This window comes from Pinus tabuliformis, chromosome 6 (assembly GCF_031772625.1).
Source record: "Pinus tabuliformis cultivar Carrire ecotype Pingquan chromosome 6, CPIR1, whole genome shotgun sequence".
Taxonomy (NCBI): Eukaryota; Viridiplantae; Streptophyta; class Pinopsida; order Pinales; family Pinaceae; genus Pinus; species Pinus tabuliformis.
The window spans coordinates 1,038,590,876-1,038,613,708 of record NC_142292.1 but is presented as its reverse complement, the minus strand read 5'-3'; positions in this window follow the sequence as shown (position 1 = coordinate 1,038,613,708).

Genomic DNA, 22,833 nt, shown 5'->3' with positions numbered 1-22,833 from the left:
TTCTCCTTGCGGGCTAATCAAAATACATCCTGCTCCTGAGCCCTCACTAGATTTGGACCCATCGAAATATAACGACCAAAATAAAGAAGTATTAACAATTTTATTTACAGTTTTCTCAGTATCATTGAAACATCTTGACCTATCTGTTTGTGAAAAATTTTCGATCTGAGATGTACAATGGTTTATTGAGAAAGGGGATGGCTGGGCAGCGAAGTTGCCAAAGAATGACTCTGATGAATAATTCCCCAAAATGTTGTTATTAAATGCTATTGGTTGGTTTTCTTATTCAAATTCAGTAACTGTATGGGTCATATGCTTTTCCCGATCGATTCTTATTTGATTTGGCTTACCCTTATAGGGAAGCCACATATGTGACCAATCAATAGAAATATACCCATGTAGTTTTTCAGACCAATCCCTACTTAAGATCAAACCATAAAATTCAGGTATATTGGCGATTAAGATATCAATCCTTTGTACTATTCTGGGATCAGCAGATAACCAGATAGTTACGGAGTTGATCTCTCCCAAAACATGTACTTTAGTCCTGTCCAACTGTACAATATGAATAGCAGACTTCTGGGGTTCAATGTTCAGTTTGGAACAAACTGAAGCTGGCATTATGTTAGAAGATGCCCCTGAGTCAATCAAGCAGTTGTGCAGGTTTCTATTGTAGATTTCATAGGTTAGAAGGAAAGGTGGAGTATGAGAATTTGATCTATCTCCTATTAGGACTGTATCAGTAGCTTCGACCATACCAGAAGGTGGTTGACCTGTATCGTTTGCAGCTTTAGCACTGGGAAGAGGTGAAGTAGGAACATCATTTAATTCTTTGAGAAGCAATTTTTACTGATGTTTCAATTTACTAAGTTCAAACATGGTAATGTTTACCTTAGTCTTTTTCATGTCATCAACAATATTGTAATCCATTGAATCAGATACTACCAATGTCTTAGATGTTGATGGAATTGTTGAGGTTGAAGGTTGGTTTTGTGGAATTGTTACAGGTGGATTTTTTGGGGGTACCTTTTCTTTTGTTGTAGCAACACCTGCACTTCTTTTCTTCGAAGTTGTCTGAACAGGTTCAGAGGTACCTTACTCCTGGTAGTGACAGGAAACGCTTCTTCTTCGTTTTCTGTATCAGAGTCAGGTAATATAAAATCCCACATTCCATGCCATTCAACAACTTCCTCTTCTTCATCAGTTGGTGTAGCTGTTTCTTCTTCTCCTTCTTCAAGATCTGAATCTGCATTTGATATAACATTTGGTGGTTTTGATTAAGTTTTCTTATAATTTCTAAAGGGTCTTTTGGTTGAGGTTTCGGCTACTTGTTTTTTGATTTCAACCATTTCATTTGACATAGTCTTGAGGACCTTTTGAAGACCTTCCATGTCATATGGATCTTTATGGGTTTTCTTCTTTGAATCATCTTTAAAGGAAACTTTTTTGGCTTTTCTATCTTCAAGAGCAGCTTTCTTTTCTAAAGCATTAATACATTTCTCCACAGCAAGTGCTTCTTTCATGTTTTCAGCTAAAGTAGGTTTTCCAGCCCTATCTACAAAAATAGCTATATTGGCAGGTAGGGCAGTTATATACCACTCGCTTCGGATTTGTTCACTTTGTTTGGAGGCCGTTGGGATTTTATTCAAGAGTTTATTGAATCGCGCATTAAATTCCTTAATTGGTTCCCTATGCTCTATCCTAAGATTGGAGAGATCATTTATTAGTGTAGCCAAAGACCTATCATCACCATACTTAGTAAGAAACTGTTCTTGGCAAGTCGTCCAACTGGTAATGGAACCAGAAGGTAAAGAAAAATACCAGGATCCTGTTGATCCTTGCAAGGTATAAGGAAAAAGCCTAACGACGACATCTTGCTCCGTTACTCCTTTCAAATTAACTGCCAACATGAAGTTATTAATATGTTCCTCAGCTTGTGTTCCACCATCTGGGTTAAACTTGGGTAGCCATTTTTCAGGTGCATCAGGTAATGCATGCAATGGAGCAGGCATATTGACTGCACCAGGCCTGGTCCATGGATCTGCCATTGTAACTGCAGTAGTGGATAATATTACTGTTGAACTTACAGAAGTTTGGGAAGGAGTTGATATTAAGGATTGCGCAGTTTGGGATGTTGCAGTTGCTAATCCCTGATGAACAACAATGTGTGATGAGGGAGTGGATGGTTGACTTCGCACGGGGGAAGGTGAGATGGAGGATGTGGATGAAAGTTCTTCACTGTCAGATCCTTCAGTTTTATTCTTCGCCTTTTTCCTTTTGGGTAAAGGGAACTCAGTAGGTTCAATACCAAGTTTTCCACTCTGAAGTCTGGTGAGAGGGTGAGGTAAATTGAACTGCGAAGTCGCACTGCTTTGAGATACCTCAGATTTCTATGGTGAAATCGAGAAGCTCTGAAGTTTGTGGATGAGAGACTGAACTTCAGGGGATTCAAGACTTAGCTGTTCTGGAGTATGATGGGTTTGAGCAGTGGTAGTTTATTCCTCTTCTTCTTGTTTGGATACTGGAGAACCAGCATGCAATTGGGAAGTACGAGGAGATGCGGAGGGAGAATTACTCTTAGAATGGCCTGCAGATTTGGGTTTGCTTGCCATGCACAGTTGATGGCCCTCCTTCTAGCGCCAAAAATGTTGATGCCCCGAAAATCGTTGTATCAACATTGGGGGATAACCACCCGGTCCGGACCTTAATACAGCTCCTTTTCCATTTGGAATGGTGGCTCCGACTGGGGATAATGGGACCAGTTTCCCAGCAATGAATAAACGGGATGAATGAATGATTGATTAACTAATCTAATGATAGGCGAATAACTTAATTTATCAGCGAAATAAAAAGAATTACTACTAATCCCGGGAACTATTGTACTTTGAAGTGCAGCGCTTGATGATCTACGTTTATTAACAGGCACGTAGACGACTCCATCTAATAAACATGGACATTTACTCATTCAAGGATTACTTTGTTTAAATAGTTAAACAAGGTGATTAATGCAATATTGCTACACTCATCATTTATATCATCAATACATATATGATTAAAAGAAAAGCATTACCATAAACATCCAATAGTGGAGGGAATAAAGAAATGCTGTTAAAACACATGCATATATTCGATAATAGCAAAGGCGATCAAATAATAATTCATATAAAAAGAATGGATTCAGACATAGATAATAGTACCATATGAGCTGCGAGTCACTCTCCAATATCAATCGCTATTTGAAATTCTTCCTCTAACGCAGAAATACTTTCAAACAAAGACAGTGGTGCACATTTGCATAAAAGCTTCTTTGCCAAAATCAAAACGATTGGTCCAGTTTTATAAAAGAATATGCCTGAAGTACAGTAGTGCAACTTTAGGTTTTAAGTAAAGTACAAAACTTTACGACCCTTTCCAAAACAATGAAAGGGTCTATAAATACTAAATTAAACTAACTATCTATGAAACTGAAATCCTACTTAATTGGTATCAAATGATCTTGAATATATCCTTCTCAGCAACCTGGCAGTCGACGGCATGAATCATCAAGTAGGTTGTTTGCCTTTAAACTTTAGCTGACTTATCGCAAGCATTGGCTCCACTTTGGGCGGTCTGTTGAGGCAAGAGTTAAGCTGGGCGGCATAGGTGGCATCCTGAATATCGGGGATAATATACCTGATTGCATCTGTAAGGCATTTGAGGGCAGCTCTTTGACTGTGTGGTTTTACCAAGAAGAATCGATAGGTGTCCCATGTTAAACTGTTAATTCCTGCAATTAATCTCCCCTTTTCCTCTAGATCTGGATAACATGACTGCTCCAATGTCTTCACCGCTGTCAATTTACCTGAAGTGCATTGGGAAATCATGTTTGACAAGTAGAGAGTATTATTAACCAATTCAACCAAATTACTTGTGGTTGATTTGCATCTTGAAATTTCCCTCTTTGCTTTCATTAACTGGGACTGCCATTCTGTAAACAATATTTCTTTATGTGACTCTAAAATTCTTGGTAAATTTGCTGCTTATCCCTGATCGGTATCTTGCCAGTCAAGAAATTCAGTTAATGTTTCTTCAGCTTGATCCAATTCTATTGTAGCCTTTTCTGTTTGTTTACTTATTGATGCCGTCAATTCGCATAGTGGTTCCGCTTGGGTGATTTGTTGACATAGAAGCTTGATTTGTGTTATTAATGCCTTATTTATCTGTAATGCTTCTAATTTGAATTCGGCTATCTGTGGAACGCCCTTTGTCTTCTCAAGCTGCGTTGATAGTTGAGAAATCTGCTCATCTTTTGTCTTCAGCATTTGTTCATTTGCTGCCCTCAGTTCTGCCAAGGCCTCAGACAACTCTTTCTGCTTCTGGACTGCGTTGTGATTAATCCTCTGTTTCTCTTCTCACAATTGTTGAGTTAATTGATTATTTATTTACTGTTGTGTTAACAATTGCTGTTCTGCCTACTCTGCTTTCTGTTGTGCTTCTGTTAGCTGTGCTTGCAATAAAAAGATTTCCTGGTCTTTTGTCTTTAATAAAAGACTCACCTCTGATGCCTTGTCTATTATTGCTGTCGAATAGGCTCCAGCATATTGCGATAGCTTTGTTAGGTCATCAGAGGGGTCGAATTCCTCCTTCCAAACCACATTGCCCGTGACCATCTGTTCTGGGAAAAGGGAAGGTTGATCAGTCCTTCTCCTCTTCCTCTGTCGTTTTACCACAGCTTTGTGTCTTGGGCTATAGAAGACATCCAAAGGAGGGATTTCTTCTATCTGCAAAATAGTTTGATCAGAGGGATCCTTTGGGATTATTTCTACTTCCTTTGAACTGGGTAGGCTGTTGGTTCCAGTTGGAACCTGTTTTGAAGTGGTCTCCTGTGTATCTGCCACTTTTGAAGTTTCAGTGTCTTTTGAGCACTCAAGATTACTGATAATTGAATCAAATTGCTGCCATTCCTGCAGCAATTTGGGATCAATTTGAGTATCCACATTTACCTCTATGTTGCTATGTTCCTGCCTTTTTGTCTGGGTTTCTTCCTGCACTTTCTCCTGTTCTTTGTTTTGGGTTTCCTCCTGCACTTTCTCCTGTTCTTTTGTTGTAACCGGAGGTTCCTTAGTATGTCGCTGTTCAGGCTCGCTTGGTCTTGTTGCTGGGGCTGTTGCTAACAGATCTAGAGGCAGAGTTTGCAACCTCTGTTCTCTAAGTCTGTTGAATTCAACTAACCCTTCATCTTTGTATTCCATTATGGCCAGCAATCTATCTTGATACATTGATTCAGCCGAAGAGAACAGGTCATCAAATTTATCTTCTACATGATCAAACTTTGTCAATTTAGCCTGTTCAAGTGCATTATAGGCAACTTTGTTGGGATCAAATCTCCTATTTGGGAGAGTCACTAGAGTTAATGATTTCATTTTCGTAGCTTCTTTTTCTACATGTTTGAAATCATGAAAAGTGTAGACGCCACATCTCAGAGGAAAGGAGGGCCAGACCTGCTTCTTATTTTTCTTCAGAGTTTGTGTAACTCCTTCGACAATAATCTGATAGGCTATCTCCCTTACCAGCAGTTTGTTAGGTATGTACAAAGGAAGGACATGAGGTTCGGCTTGGCTGCCGAAAATTCTTACATAAGTAAATTTCTCCTCTCCGAACCATCTTCCTATTGATGTTAAATCAATCCCTGCTTGGTAAGAAATCTTGGGAGCAGGTTTATTAAAAATAGAATAATGAATGGGTAACATGAAGCCATTGCAGACTTGGTATAAATGGTTCTTATAGGAGGTCTTCCACAATTTCTGATGGTATATGTGAATAGGCATGGGGTCTTTCACAGTCCACCTCCAGCCGAGTACAGGAAACTCATAATTAAAACACAGGGTATCTAGTATATAAGCACTGTAGTAGAATGGGGGAATAAACCTTTCTGAGACGGAAGTTTTAGTTCTAAAACTAAGAACTGCTGTCGCTAGCTTATCTGACAGTATGGTTGCCCAATCCATAATCTCACTATTACATGCCGCTTCCATCAAGGGAACCATTTCTATAGTGAAATTAGTGGAATCGTGCAACCCCCACAATCTACACATCATTATCCCAGCATAACAATACGGAGAACATAGAGCATCAACAGAGTACTTACCGGAAGTTTCATGCTTGTGTTTCACCGGATTTTGCCTCCATTCCCGAGTGGGTTTGGATTCAGTTTCATTCTCACTTTGGAATTTCTCCAGAAATGCCTTGTTGTACTTCTTTTCTGGCTCAGGCAAATGATACATTTGCCTCAAATCATCAGCCTTGAATGAACCGAAGATTCTCCCATCTTTGGTGCAGAAGGTTATGTCTGTGATTGAGATTTCCTCAATTTCCAACTTTACTACATCCGTATATGGGAGAATTTGTTCCCGAGCCGCTATCCGATGCAAGAAAGAGTCGGCCAAGTCTTTCAAAGTACCATCAGATTTTCTACTGGAACCCGTTGTAGCTTGCACTGCCATCACCTTTGGTTCTTCGGCTTCAATCAAATTATAGGTACTTTGCTAAGTGGTCTTGCCAAGTCCTGAACATGTAGTATCAGATATTAATCCTTTCTTTTTAGTTGCTGGATCAGCGACGACTTGTCCTGTGGCTGGTGTAGTGGAAGCGACTGTGGTTTTCTTAGACTTCTTCCCCATTCTGTTTGAATCTATTACTTCAGAAGAATTCTGCACAGTAGTGGAAATAAGCGTAACACAGAGAATTGGTAGCGAAAACCAAATACGAGTGAGATATATTGATCAATGCATGTTGAGGGACTAACTTAAAGTGGTCGCAGATAAAATCTATGAGAAGATTTTTTAAGCTTACTATTTCATTAAATGGCCATTAAAACCTGCCAATCCTTTAAATGCTCATCATATCTCTTATCGACCGCATGATTTGTTTAAGCGTGCCTTGGACGTTTTGGCGGTTAAGCGCAGGTGAATCACTGTTTGAAAGATAAGGCCTTAAATACGAATTAATCGTAATACCTCTGCTTTAACGGCTTTTTGAAGTTTGCACTTTTGGATTTATCGCAATCGGGTGTCGAGGAAAACTTAAATATTTATATTGACACCTTTTGAAATCCCCGATCGCCGATAGAAATATCACATCGCATCGCATTGGGAGTATGGGCACTTTAAAAAGCATGCATGGTATATCCCCGATCGCCGATAGCGATATCGCATCGCATCGGAGTGAAAGGGACGTGATCGCATCGCATCGGAGCGAAAAGCATTTAATCGCATCGCATCGGAGCGGGAGGCACTTTTGTTATAGGAACTTATTATTGCCGATATCCGATAGCCTACTGCATGTCATCGCATCGGAGAAAACCAACGGGCCTTTAAGTTATGCTTCCTTTGTCATTGCGATATGCGATCTTGCGATCGCTTTATCGCAATGATAAAAGATTAATTATTTATATTATAAGACCAAATAATTGGTTTGTCAAAAAGGTTTTTTATAATGCTTTCATTTTGTTTTTCGGACCTTTTTGAATAATACAAAGTTGATACCAATTAAAAACAAAAAGGGACCCATTTCATATTATATTTTTATGATTAAAATGGTATGAAATGGGGGGTTGTTGTAGAGCACAACAGAAACATAGTTTCTAGGAGATCAGAAATGAGAACCTAGCTTGGTTTTGGGAGGACAACTGGCAGTAGGAACCTAACCTTTGCAGAGAAGGACTGGACATTCTCAAAGATGATACTATCAACAAAGGGCTGCAAAAGGTAAGTGACTATTGGGATCAGACAAGGGACAATGGTAAATGGAGAACTTGGAAGGTACCAGTTTACAGTGAAGAGACCCCTTTGAAGTCCCAGGCTGATGCTCTTGCAGCGATCCTAGAAAAGAGAAAAAATTTAATCTCAACTTCAACCAACCAACTAAGATGGGGAAGAAACAATGAGGGCAACTTCAACCTCAAAGAAGCCAAAAGAATTGCCACTGGATTTAACTTTCCAAGTCCTGATAAAATTTGGAAGGACCTATGGCAAAACCCTCATTGGATGAAAATCAAACTGTTCATGTGGTTGGTACATCACAAAAAGATTCTGACTTGGGAAAATCTTAAAAAGAAAGGGTTTGCAGGACCATCTAGATGCCAATTATGTGGTCTTCACGAAGAAACGATGGATCACCTTCTTAACCTCAACATAATGGAACTGGGTTGCCTCAATCTTCAGGGAAACTGACAGGGATGAAAACAACATCACTAAAACTTTAAAGAATTGGAGGAGAAACTTATCAAAAAATGAGACAAACAACATTGTCTGGACTCTAATTCCAGGCTTTTTGATCTTGGATGTTTGGAAAGACGCAACAACAGAATTTTCAAGGATAAATCTTGCACAACCCAAAGCATCATAGCTCAGATCTTAAGACAACTCAAAGAAACTATAATTACCCTTCTAAAGCAACCTCCCAATAATCCTCCTCCTCACCAGGATGCTTGTATTGTTTTGCTTTTAGGCCTCCAAAAGCTTGTCCCCCAGGGCACAAATAGGACTACTATACACACTACAGTGGGGAAGGCTTTCTGGCAACCAACCCCGCCTGGATTTTTGAAATTCAATATTGATGGAGCCTCAAAAGGAAACCGGGGGTTGCTGGTTATGGAGGGGTTATAAGAGATGACAAGGGAAATATAAAAGTTATGTTTCATAGCCATTTAGGGAATGCCACCAACAATATGGTGGAGCTAATGGCCATAGCGAATTGCTTAGAAATGTTGATGGATCTCAATATGCATAACACAATCATTGAGGCAGACTCTGAATTAACAATCAATTCTATCAGAAAACTAGTTAATGGCTCAACACCAAAAAAAGTTTCAAACCACTGGATACTTTTGCAGGTTTATCATCGTATTCAATTACATCTAAGAATCCTGAGAACCCTCAGTTTTTCTCATGTACGCAGAAATGCCAACAAATTAGCGATCTGCTGGCGAATGAGGCGGTGCTATGTAAAAAAGAAAATAGTAAATGTAAATGGAAGTTGGCACCCGCAGGGAAACTGCGTGCATACTGCCACACTCTGCAAGCGTAGATAAGGAACATTATCATAGAATGAAGGAGAAGCAACATTTTGGAAATTAAGATGTTGAAGGATGAGGGTTCAACAAGAAAAATACCTTCGACCTGGTGTGATTGGGCCTCCCAGAGGAAAGGATGGACTTGGAGAGAGAGCGGGATCCTTTTTTGAGGTAAACAAAGTTTTAGTGGTTTTTGGGCAGCCCCAATCCCCTAAGCGGTATTTTAAGATTTACCCCGATGCCACTCATCATTCAAAATGTGGCTGCAGGAAGGTGAGCGAAAACCACCCATATCGGGTGGGTTTTCCTCGTGCTTCGTCTCTGCCTGATATTCTTGTCAATCATCGGATCTCGCTTGTGATGATCTATGGCTTTGATTCATCAAGCTAGTTGGTGATGCTAACCTTTGAGCTATTCGTGAACATGGATGTGTCTCGTATGCTTCGTATGGGTTTCAGGCGGTGAAAAAACCCGAGAGTTATCTCCCTTAGTAGACCTGATTTGACTCTAGAAATGCTTTTGAAAATTTTTCAGGTCCATTGTATTAGTTATAAGATGGGCCAGTTGAGCTCCTGCTTTCGTTGGTCTTCGTTGCTATAGCTCGGTTTCCTAAGTTTGGGGGGTCGATGTTTGTAACATATATATTTGTAACTTTTTTAGTCAATGAATGAGAAGAAAACACTCTTGCTTTAGCAAAAAAGAAGTTATACAACATGGAAGCTAATTGATTTCCAAAAATTTCTTCCAACTCTTTCCAAAACCCCCACCTTCGTCTCAAGTGTGGATGACATAAGGATGCCTAGTCTTGGCTCTACCATTAGGGAATAATGGAGAGGATCATCTTGGGGAATAAGGATAGTATTAAAAATAATCTTGCCTCCAAATTTAAGGATAAATTGTGGGATGATAAGGAGCTTGAGTGGAAAAGAAAACTAAGGTATTACAAGGATCATATCAACCCCACCCTAGCGAACCCAAATTATATATGTCTTGACTAGTACTAAGATGATAATGAACATTGCAAAGATTATAACTAATTCTCATGAGATTCATAGTGAAACCAAACGTTGTATTGTCCCCTAAACACCTCGAGGCGAAAGAACTTCCCACCTTTGCGATACTAAGAGGGTTGAAGACCAAAAACATTTTCTCTTAGATTTCCAAACTCTTACTCACATCTCTTGTCATTTTCATAACATTTGCCACTCATACAACCTTCTTGACTTGTGAAGTCAAAACTATAGTGATCTTGGAGTGTTTCTTTCCCTCTTTTTTATCATAGAAATAAAATATTAAATAGTCAGAGTTAATCCCTTATTAAGGTCGATAGACCGCATTGGTCTTAATGGACATTAATCATCATCATCATCATTAAGTTACACATCTCTACCATATTTTATTTTTAATTTTATTTTGACGGAGTCAAAATGTTTATATTACATTACCCGTCTCTCAATAAAAATGATAATTCTATTAAAAAATAAAAAATATTATATTACATTTTAAAATAAAAATATTATACTCAAAATCCAAAGTTCAAAAATTGTCAACAACAAATTAACTATTTTACTTTAATTATTAGATTATTTTATTTTTATTTTTACATTTATGTAATTTGATTGAGTCAAAATGTTAAACATGACAGGGCCATTAAAACATCTCTACCATACTAGCTTCGAGAGTGCTTCTCTAGGCAATAATATATTTAGGTTTGACTTTATCTCTAAAGGTCTTATGCTATTAGTTTTTCAATATATCTTCTCAAATAAATGTATTTTATATTTTTATTATATTATATAAGTATTATTTAGTTCTTATCATGATCTTATTATTTATTTATTTAATCTTTAAAAGATAAGAAATTATTTGTAATTAAATACACACACACACACACACATGTGTGTGTGTGTGTGTGTGTGTATATATATATATATATATGGTTAAAAGTATTAATGAGTGTTCCAAAATAACTATAGTTTTGCTAATTTAAAACGTTAAAGAGATTGGTCATGTAATTTATGTTTTGAAACTAAGATCTAGGTAAAACATTTTAAGAGAAAGTGTTTTTCTTCTAAAATCCTTCTAGTGTCACAAAGGTGACCAACTCTTTCATCCCATGATGTATGGAGAAGTGACCAACCTAAAATGTCGTTTACTAAAAACTAATTAAATTTTGAATGAAAATAATCATATATATTTCTTATCAATGAGAAGATCATTTCATTTTTAAGCCTCTTTATCATGAAATATATATATATATATATATATATATATATATATATATATATTTCATTTTTATTGATAAATTGATTATTCATTAAGAATTTCTATAAAATAGAAGCATTAGAAATATATCACCCTGCAATTTTGTAAGATGCTTCATATTTAATAAAAAACTCATTAAGAAAACATTCTTTCCATAACTCAACTCCCATCTAGCTCCCCCTAAAAATTTTGTGAGTTAAATCTTATGTCGTCACTTCAATTTAGAAAAAAGACTCCAACACATTAATACCATTCCATCTATTCAATAACCTTTTAATTATGTTTAACACACAATACAAATGAACATATTATAATGTTGGTGTTGTAGCAACATAAACAACACCCCCTCCCCTCTCTTCTTGCTAACTTATTTTGTTACAATAGTTAACAAGATGAGGGTCCCCTTATTCTTTCAAAAAACAATTCCCCTTTTCTGCCTTGTCACTACCTTTTATCTGCCTCCCAAGGCCCTATTCGTAGTGTTCTCGAACTCTTTGTTACCATCAACACTTTGAAAATAATTTTTTTTCAGTATGACAAATTGTTGGAAAAGCCTTATTCCTAGCCATACACCACAACAAAGTTCTTCTTCCTCATAATATGTTAGAAGTAATGCTTTGTGTATGATTGTTGGAAACTTGACTAAAATGAGAGGAGGGGTGAATTAGTTTAGTACTTTCATAGACATCAATTTTTTTTTACTTTTCTTTCCAACATTTATTTGAACTATTAGATGAGTAGCATTCCTCCATATAAAAAGCAGATTTTAACACATAAAAACATTTAGCTACAATATAAAAATCAACACACATAAGCAACACACGTGGACACCAGATATAAGTGGAAACCCACAGAGGGAGAAAACCACAAATTTGTTGTTGTTGTGATGCAAAGGGAAGCTCCTATTTCCTTTATTACATCATCTTTTGGAAGCTCCAAGCTCCCTGCTATTTTGAAAAACACAACTTGCTAGGAAGCTACAACCTACTCCCTCTTTTACATTAATTTTTTGTAAGCTACAACCTACAGGAGGCTCCTACCTCTATTCATTTTACAAGGTAAAACTTGCTTGGAAGTTCCCACTTCCACTTCAATAGCTTCCAACCTCTTCTTTTTCAGGCTATAACCTAAAAGGAGACTACAATCCCCTAATACATAAAAATATAGTGTGTTAGTTTACTTGGGCTATACTTTTTCATACGTCCTTCTCTTTGTCTTTGCCTTCTCTTCCTTGAGTTTTCCTCACATCAGCTCCTCTTCTTCTTTTTCTTTGTGCCAGGTAACTTATGAAAAAAGTCTCACAACAACTCAATCAAGTTTCCCATATTCTCTAATATTTCAGCCTTCGAAAAGAACATATTTTTATAAACATAACTTGTTGTCTGTTAGTATTCCATGCATGAATCTAAAATGAATAGTTTTCATCTTTGCATTCCAAATATGTGTAGCTTCGTTTCCAAACTCTTTCAACGTTTGAATATTAAAACACATAAAATAAATTTTGAAATATTTAAATCGCATGCATTCACATAACTCAACTTTAATTATTATTAAATCTAAAGCGTTAACTTTCATCCTATTGCATCACAACATTAAATTGCCTCCTCCTGCATCACAACATTACATCACAATATTTTCCCTTGAAGCAATATACTGAGCAACCCTTTGTTATGTAACACATTAATTCCAATCATTAAACGTTTCCAAGGCCATAACTCTATTCCCTTGATCTTTGTGGCTGCTCATAAGCAATTGGGCTGACAAAGGAAAACTTCAACATAACCCTGTGGCACAAAACTTCAACATAACCTTGTAACACACCTCTTCAACATAACATATGCAAGCAACATATACTCACCAATCAAGCAGAATGCAACATACTTGTGACAATATAAACTTACAATCAGACATATTCAACTTTGGCTTGGAACATTATACCTTCAATCAAGCATACCTTCAACACCCTTTTCCATCAATGACAACTTCGCTAACGATCCCCCCATTTTGCATTAATGACAACACACTGGCCTTCCCCTTTTGTCCTAAGAAGCATTTCTCCTCACCTTTGTTTACCGCCCCCTTTAACATCAATGGTCATTGGGTCCCTACTATGATCCTCAAAACTCAACAAAACCTTAACACAACTCAACATTTATTTCTCCTTATGATATTTCCTTATGTGCACATTTGAGTGCCCCATTTTAATGACTAACTCTTCTTACAATTTTCTTCACGTAGTTTCTTCAAAAGGGTTTCCACCATAAGTAGCCAAAAATGGTGTCCATTAATGTACATGCTCTATTGTTTCTAGAGCTTCATAAAATTCATTAGGGATTGGAATACTTTCCATCTTCATTGGTTTTATTTCTTTTGAGGCAACCATAAAGAAAAATCAATATCAATGATACCTTATCTCATCAAAATACACCTCATTTTCTAGGTGATATAAATTGATTAGATTGTTGTTTTTTCATAATAAAAGTTATTGTCATGTTGTTTCTTCATCCATATTCAAAGTTTCTATAAAACATGCATAATTCTTAAATATCTCAAACAGAGTTATTATGAAACACATTGGAAGGTATACTGACAATGTCCTTGCATAAGCCTAAACAAAGAAAGAAAATTGCATGGGTAGTGCAAGATCAGTTTCCAATGACAATCAAGGATGGAATTTTCATGGGGGGATCTAATTTCAGTTTAACACCATTTGACTTGTAGTATTTCTCTATCTCTACCAAACTTGCCAATGATTAGGAGTATGCATTCTCTTTTACTCCTTTTAGGAAATTCTTGTGCGAGGAAGGCACACTATCCTGATTCAAAATATAAGATGACAAAATTTGGGAAAACTTTCTCCATGTGTCCACGTTAATGGCCTTTCTTGTATGGGGTTTTTCATGTTGAGGAACTATTATTTTTGTATGTACGAGAAGTAAATTCCATTCGATATATCTTTCTTTCATAGAATTTAGGTTTCAGAGGCATTAATAGTCCTTAAATTTCTAGTCTAGTGGGTACTTAGTGACACGTTGTTGTCTTCCTTCTACCTAATAATTTCATGTTTGAAAAATGGCATTTAATATACATTTGCTCAACTTCTCTTCCAATGGCTTTCGGTCTAGACATTCTAGTTTCTTCACACATACACACACAAATATATATATATATATATATATATATATATATATATATATATATATATATATATATCTGCTACTGCTTTTGCATGAGCATTTTTTTTGGTACTCTTTGTAGAAATTATGGTGTGGATTTGCAACTGCTCATGAAGTTTTAATCAAAATCACAAGACAAAAACCTACTCTACTACTCTACAGAATTCAATTCATAATTTAGAATAAAAAATTTAGACATGCAATAAGAAATTACACACATGCAACAAGTATTTTTCCCGGGGTAAGAAAATTGCTAAAAACCCCAATGCTTGATTTCATTAAATCATAAGAATAGAGATGTATTACAATTTCTTTGCTCAATTGAGCACAACCTGTAAGTGCATAACCTCTCTCTTCTCACTGAGAAGCTCTTACCTAGACTTGGTCAAATTCTTCTTCTACTTGAGCCCCTATTTCCTTGCACAAATTCCTCAGGAAATATGCCTCTATTATTTAGGAATTTCCTCCAAAATATTTATGCAATTCCTGAGGGTCGATCACCCAACCAATACAATAGTTATACACTCAATCTAGTATATAACTAATTGTACACTACCTTGCAAACTCCACCACAACTAGGAAACTCATATTCTTTACATGCATGAGCTAATTATTAGTTGAATGATTAGTTAACTAGATGATTCTTGAGTTAGACTGATTTCCCACTACTTAACTGACCACTAACTAGTTATATTAATAGTTAGAACTAGTTTAAGTGATTACAACTGAAATTAACTCAACCTAGACTCCTAAATTTTAGGAATCACTACATACAATTGAACGTCATGCCCCTAACTCAAATTAACTGAGCTAACTGAGTGACAAGAGCCATGTCACCTCAGTTAACTCCTCTAAGCTGTCCGTTGATGTGGAATTTCAAATTTTCTTAATTTAATCAAGGAAAAATCAAATTGAGAATTTCTTCCTACATTTTCAACACTCTTATACAAGATCAATCCACAATAATAATATGCCACATCCTTTTCTTTTGCACACTTCCACTTAATAACAATAAGATGTTTTAGTCCCATCCATTTATCAAGAAAATATTATTTATGCAGTATTGTGCCTAGCACTAGTACTTTACATCCAAGCATGTTAGTCTCCTTTTGATTGTGAAAGTGCATTTTGGATAGTTATTCACCATAGCAGTTGCAGTTCTACACCCTGGCCCAATTGTTGTAGTGAAATGGCTAGTATTACAAGCTCCATAGTCTAATATTGAAATACTACCTAATGAGGATAGGTTGATTTAGCTCTGTCATGTGTATCTCTTCGATAACCACATTGTCCTCCTTTATAAGCTTCACATAATATCATGCATTGTCATCTTCTTCCATGCTTGGTTGATTTGCTAATAGGGTTCTCACAATTTCAGAATTGAGTCGATCTTTGAATCAATTCACTAAATTAATTGGAAATATATTTAATTGAAGTTCAATAACGAGATGAATATCCAAATCAAATGGGAGTCTAGCACAAGTTCTCCACCTATTAGTCATCACAGTAAAATTTATTCTTATTTTTCTTACGAACGTAGAAGAGAGTGAGGCCAACAAGGGTTGGTTGGAAATCAAACGTGCCATGAGGCTTGGACTAGATAGACATTAATAAATGGATAAATCTATCTAGTTTATTTGTCTAAAATGCCATAGGAAACATTGAACCAACTTATTTGCTGGTGTTGGCAACCAACTCTTCATGTACTTACATCTCTATGCACTTGTCTATGAGCCTAATTACAAGGCCTATCAATACATTTCAAAATAGATTCCATAACATAACTATTATGGATGCTTTCTCTCAATAACAAACTCTTTCATTGAGGGGAAAAAATAAAAAACACTAGCACAAACCAGGTAGTTTCGAAGATGAATAGACAAGCGAATGATGTTTTTGAGATTCATAATGGTGATGAAACCAATCCTCCCACAAATTCCATTGCAAAACTTATAACTAGAATTCTTTGATGATAGACCACCTTTCCTACCTGCTTTATTCTAATTGATACTATAAGACACGCCCAGCCAAAATGTTAATGCATCCAAATCTTGTCATAATCCGAATACCCTTGCAATGTTTAAACCCTGCTACTGCTATAATACATAGGCCCATAAACTTTAATTCACAAAGGAAAATGCTCATTACTCAGGTTTGCACACTTTGTAATGCATCATTGCCATCTGTACATCTTTTTCATTTCAGGTTCAAGAGATTCTATGCCTTTGCATTGACAATTGTCTCATTTAGACTATGTAATGTATGCTTATATGTTCCTTTTGATATTCCTCTGTTTACCTCAGGTCTTTCAATATGTCATATAATACATGGGTTTGTAAATGATAACAACGTTGACACCTTAAACAAATATACTTTGTCATCAATGTAACGTAGCGTAGGTTACCTTATAATGCTCCAAATTTTTTTGGCTTTGTAAAATTTCAACCTTTCAATCCTCCTTTAATGCATATCTCTCTAAAATTTTAAACTCACACCTCTATGGTCCAGATCATACTTTTGAGGTATCTGGCATACATCTGTGTGGGTATTCATCTTTGTCTCCTAGCAGTTCCTTACCTACAACAAGGTCCACTCTAACATCTACAAGAAGATTCACTTCATTTCTCTGAAACTCTTCTAACTATAATGAATCTTCGGCACCCTATTATATGTTATGCTTGGCATCAAAATAAATTTTCTCAAGTATGCTTTAGGTGTTACACATCGAATTCTCATATTCGCAGGATGACTTTCTTTCCTATAGTTAATTTCAATTGAAAATTTTTCTTCCAAAACTTTGCTCTTCCTCTAGTCAATTCTTTTGTAATCCTGAGTATTATGTGATGATGCACTTTTCTAAAAGTATTCATAAAATTTATGGTATCAATAACTTCCCACTTTTGTGTATTTCTTGAGACAAAATGAAGAAACATTGAGAGTTTTGTTCTCCACAAATTTTATTAGTGTTTATTAGCATTCCTACAATGATTTCATATTTTGGACCACAGTTTCCTCATCTAAAATTATTTCCAAGAAACATTTCGATCTTCAACAATAATTTCACACAAAACAGATGAGTTAATAGTGCCCAACACACTGAAGAAGTGCTTACTTGTAACAATAATAGAGTTGATGATTTCAATAATGATGGTCTCATAACTTCCATTTTTTTTATGCATTGTAGTGAAACATATCACTTCATGCACAACAATTGGCTTCATAGGCTCCAAAAAATTGGACTTCACACTTGCATAGGCTCCACACCGGTGAATAGCACTCCAAATCGACAATGTTGAGCTTGACAGCCAGCTTCACAAAGCATATGCTCAACACTACTTGGTAGTAAGATCCACAACGTATATGCTCTACACTAATACACAATGCATAGGATTTACAATGTTTCACAACACAAGGCTTTACAAAAATCAAGGAAGGATCTTTGATCTACAAATTAATTCAAATGAATTATTCCATATGCTTTTGTTGTGTTCCCTCACTACGCGTTTAAATTTCACAACACGACTAGTTCTATCACACCTAGACAACAATTTCAAAATAGTCTCATACACAACAATCCCATGTCTTAAACAATCATCACCCACAACATAGTCAAATTTTCACACCTCCATTTGCTCAATCTTACTTGCAACTCCACTTCTTCACTCAGGGAAAACAAAAAAACTTTCTCCTCTAGCACCAACCCCCCACTTCATTAAGAAATTGAATATCAATTTCCTTGTCAAACCATCTAAGAGTTGGGACAATAATATTTGTCTGGTTTGTTTCTCCAATCACAATAAAATGGGTTTGAGCTTTTTTCCTATCCATCAATTTTAGAAAATGAGAAGAAATTTTCCTCTCAACTTTATCCTGTGTCTTTTTTTCTTCTTCTTCACATTGTTCCTTTCTCCTCTCCATCATTTAGACAACTTAATGCAACACCGTATGAAAGGGAGAAGAATGAAATACTCCAAGAGGCTTCTTGCTCAATGTCCTAAGAAAATATCAAGATCAAATACTCCCCATGGATCATCTCTTTCAATATTGTGATCAATTCTTTAGTAGTTGTGATCTTTTATCAACCAACAATAGCTCTCAATTTTTATATTCCACAGTCATCTTCTTACTATCTATCACAATGTATGGAGACATATAGATTGTTTTATTCATTTTTCTTCTTCAAGTATCACAACACCTTTCCTTCCATATTTACTTATAGACTCAACTCTCATGTCTTCAAGGAAAGCTATTAGATCTTCTCTCCCCCTAAGATGTTGCTTCTCTAATATAGATATTGATAGTATTCATCTTTTCTTCCTTAAGTAGCTCCCTCTGAGGCCATGCTAACTTCAATTCGTATTTGAAGTCACTAGTTTCTATTTCTTCTTTTTCCAAACTTTCGTGGGTTTCCCTCTAATCATTGCATTTGCTTCTAACTTATTGTTCTGTCCACTTTGAGTAGCCTCCATATTTTTTCTATACTTATTTAAGTTACATGATAGCTTGCGATATTTGGCTATGTGGCGAAGATTGTAACATTTATAGCATCTTGTGTGACCAAGAAATGGAGGAAAATGTTTGTATCTTCTTGTGCTCACATTATTCTTTGCATACAGTTTGCATTCAATATCCTTATGTCCAAAACAATTACACAAATAACAACGTCCATAGAAATGATTTGTGGTCCTGATGGTGGATGTTATTCTTGTAAGGATAGGTCTACTTTGTTGATTACTTGCTTGAGAATAATTCCTTGTTTGTTTCACCTTTTGATGATGAACCTTTATTTGATTGCCTTTATGGTTTGTTGCTAAATGCCCAAGGTTGTGGCGAGAAAAACACAATATATTTCAAAGGAGAAAAGGGTCTCCTTTGGAACCATCAAAATTTTCTCAACTCATCTATGGGAAAAAATGGACTTGTTGCAAAGGGCACTTTATTTGACTCATTATTTTTCTAATGATGTTGTTGCTTGCATTTATTTATTCGGTTATTAATCAAGTTGTTGGGGTCTTCTACTATAGGTATTTTTGGAGTTGCTTTAATATCTTCAACAATTGCCTTTGAGATACTACTCTTTCCAAATTTATTCTTCATGGAGACAACCTCCTCTTCTAGCTTTTTATATAGTTTTTTCTTTTCATCTAATTCATATCTTGTTGTACCAGTCTTAGGCTCTAATCTTTCACATTATTCCTCTCTATCCTTTGGTTGGTTTCTCATCACCTCTTCAATTCTTGTAGATTTTTCCAACTGTGTCCTTAGGCTAAGAATTTCTTCCTTGTACTCATGCTCTTTTTCATCACATATTTGCAGTAACGTCTTTTGATATCTATTTTCATCTATTAGCCTTTGAATTTCGACCAAGGCTAAGTAAAGATTGGCTTGTTCTTCATTTTTCTTCTCATCATGAGAATCAGGTACTTTCACACTAGCAGAATATGTCTCTTTTGACTAAACACTTCCTTTCTAAGAGGCCCTTCTCTCCTTCCTATTTCTCTCCTCCTTTTCTGCATAAATGCTACTAGTATCTCCATTATGCATGAGCTACAACCTGTCCTAGATTTCTTTTGCATATTTTAGATATATTATTGTCTCAAGATCCATATTATCAAGGTTGTTGTAAATTGCACATTTTTCCTGAGCATTCCATTCTTGTTCTTACATAGAAGGGGAATATTTACACTACCCATCACATACTAGCTTCCTTACACTAAGTCCATAAGCTATCAGTTCAGATTTTACTTTCTCATTCCATTCCTGAATGTTTGTAGTAATAAGCACAACTATACATTGATAATCCATATTTAACTAGCTCTACCTCCAAGAAGTTAAGCTAACACAAAAGGAACCCTCTTTGATACCAATTGTTAGAAATTTGACTAAACTATGATGGGGAGTGAATCAATTTAATACATTCATGTACATCAAATTTTTGTTTACTTTTCTTTCCAATATTGATCTAAACTATTAGATGAACATAATTTCTCCACATAAAAATCATATTTTAACACATAAATAGCATTCATCTATAACATAAAAATCAACACATGCAGACACTAGACATAAGTGGAAACCCATAAAGGGAGAAAAACATGAACTTGTCGTTGTTGTGATGCAAAGGCAAGCTCCTACTTCCTCTATTACATTAGCTTTTGGAGGCTCCAACCTTTTTTCTATTTTTCAAGCTACAACTTGCTACGAAGCTACAACCTACTCCCTCTTTTACATTAATTTTTTGTAGGCTACAACCTATAGAAGGATCCTACCTCTATTAATTATACAAGCTAAAACTTGCTTGGAAGCTCCCACTTCCACTTCAACAAGATCCAACATGTTCCTTTTCAAGCTACAACCTGAAAGGAGACTACAATTCCCTAAAACATAAATATATATATAAATATATATATATATATATATATATATATATATCTATATATATATATATATATATATATATATATATATATATATATATATATATATATATATATATATATATATATATATATATACATATATATCTATATATATATATACATATATATCTATATATATATATATATATATATATATATATATATATATATATATATATATAGTGTGTGTGTGTGTGTGTGTTGTTTTACCTAATCTATAATTCTACACAGTTCCATGTATTTGTGTTTTCCTTCTCTTTCTCTAGTCTTCGTCACATCAACTCTGTTTCTTATCTGTCTTTATGCCAAGAAACTCATGAACAAGGTCTCATAACAACTCAATCAACTTTCCCATATTCTCTAACATTTCAACCTTCCAAAAGCAAATATTTTTATACACAAAACATTGTCTATTAGTATTCCATGGATGAATATGAAATTAATGTCTTTCGTCTTTGTATTCCAACGATGTATCTTTGTTTCCAAACTCTTTGAAATTTTGAATAATAAAACACATAAAATTTATTTCAAAATATTCAAACAACATGCATTAAGATAACTCAACTTTAATGATTACTAAAGATAAAGCATTAACTTGCATCTTATTGCATCACAAAATTATATCACAGTATATACACTTGAAGCAAGGATGCCTCTACAAAATACTTTTGACAAGAAACATACTTAGCAATGCTTTGTTTTGTAACACCTTAATTCCAATCACTAAGAATTGCCAAGGCCATAACTTTGTTCACCTGAACTCTCTGGATGCTCACGAGCTACTGGGCTAACACAAGAAAAATTCAACATAACCCTGTAACACACCTCTTCAACATAACATATGCAAGAAACACATGCACACTAATCAAGCATAATGCAACATGCTAGAAACAATACAAACTTAGCATCATATATATTCAGTTGTGGCTTGGAACATTATGCGTTCAATCAAGCATACCTTGAATACCATTTTTCCATCATTGATAACTTCACCAATAATCTACCTCTTTAGCATTGATGGAAATGCAACATTCCTACCCCTTTTGTTCTAAGAATCGCTTCTCCTCACTTCTACTTACCTCCCCTTTTGACATCAATGGAAAGGGTGTCCCTACTGTGATTCTCAAAACTAAAAAAAAAAAACTCAACAGAACTCAACATTTATTTCTCCTTACCTTCTTGTGTTATGTGGAAATTTGAATTCCCTTTTTAACAACTATCTCTTCTTGCAAATTTCTTCAATCTTGTAGTTTCTTCAAAAGAGTTTCCACCATTAGTAGCCAAAATTGGTGTCCATGAATGGAAATGCTTTTTGGTTTCTAGAACTTCATAAATTTTTCTAGGGCTTGGAATATTTCTCATTTTCATTGCTTTTCTTTCTTTTGAGGCAACCACACAGAAGCACCAATATCAATACAATAAGACCTTCTCTCATCAGATTTCACCTCATTTTCCTTGGTGATATAAAATTATCATATTGTTTTCTTTTCATAAACAAATTTAATGTGATGTTGTTTCTTCATCCATATTCAAAGTTTTTATAAAATTTGAATAATTCTTCAAGATCCAAAAATAGCAGGTAAGAAATACACTAAAGGGTATGCTGATAATGTCCTTGCATAAGCCTAGAAAAAAAATATTACATGGGAAGTGAAAGATCGGTTTCCATGCATAATAGACCATGGAATTTTAGTGGTGGGATCTAATCTCAGTTCAACACCCTTTGGCTTCTAGTATTTATCTCTCTCTTCCAAACTTGTCAATGGCTTCAAATATGAATTATCATTTACTCCTCTTAGGAGAGTCTAATATGAGGAAGGAAAACTAACTTGATTCAAAATATAATATGACAAAATTTGGAAAATTATCTCCATGTATCCATGTCAATGACCTTGTTTGTATGCTTTTTTCATGTCAAGGA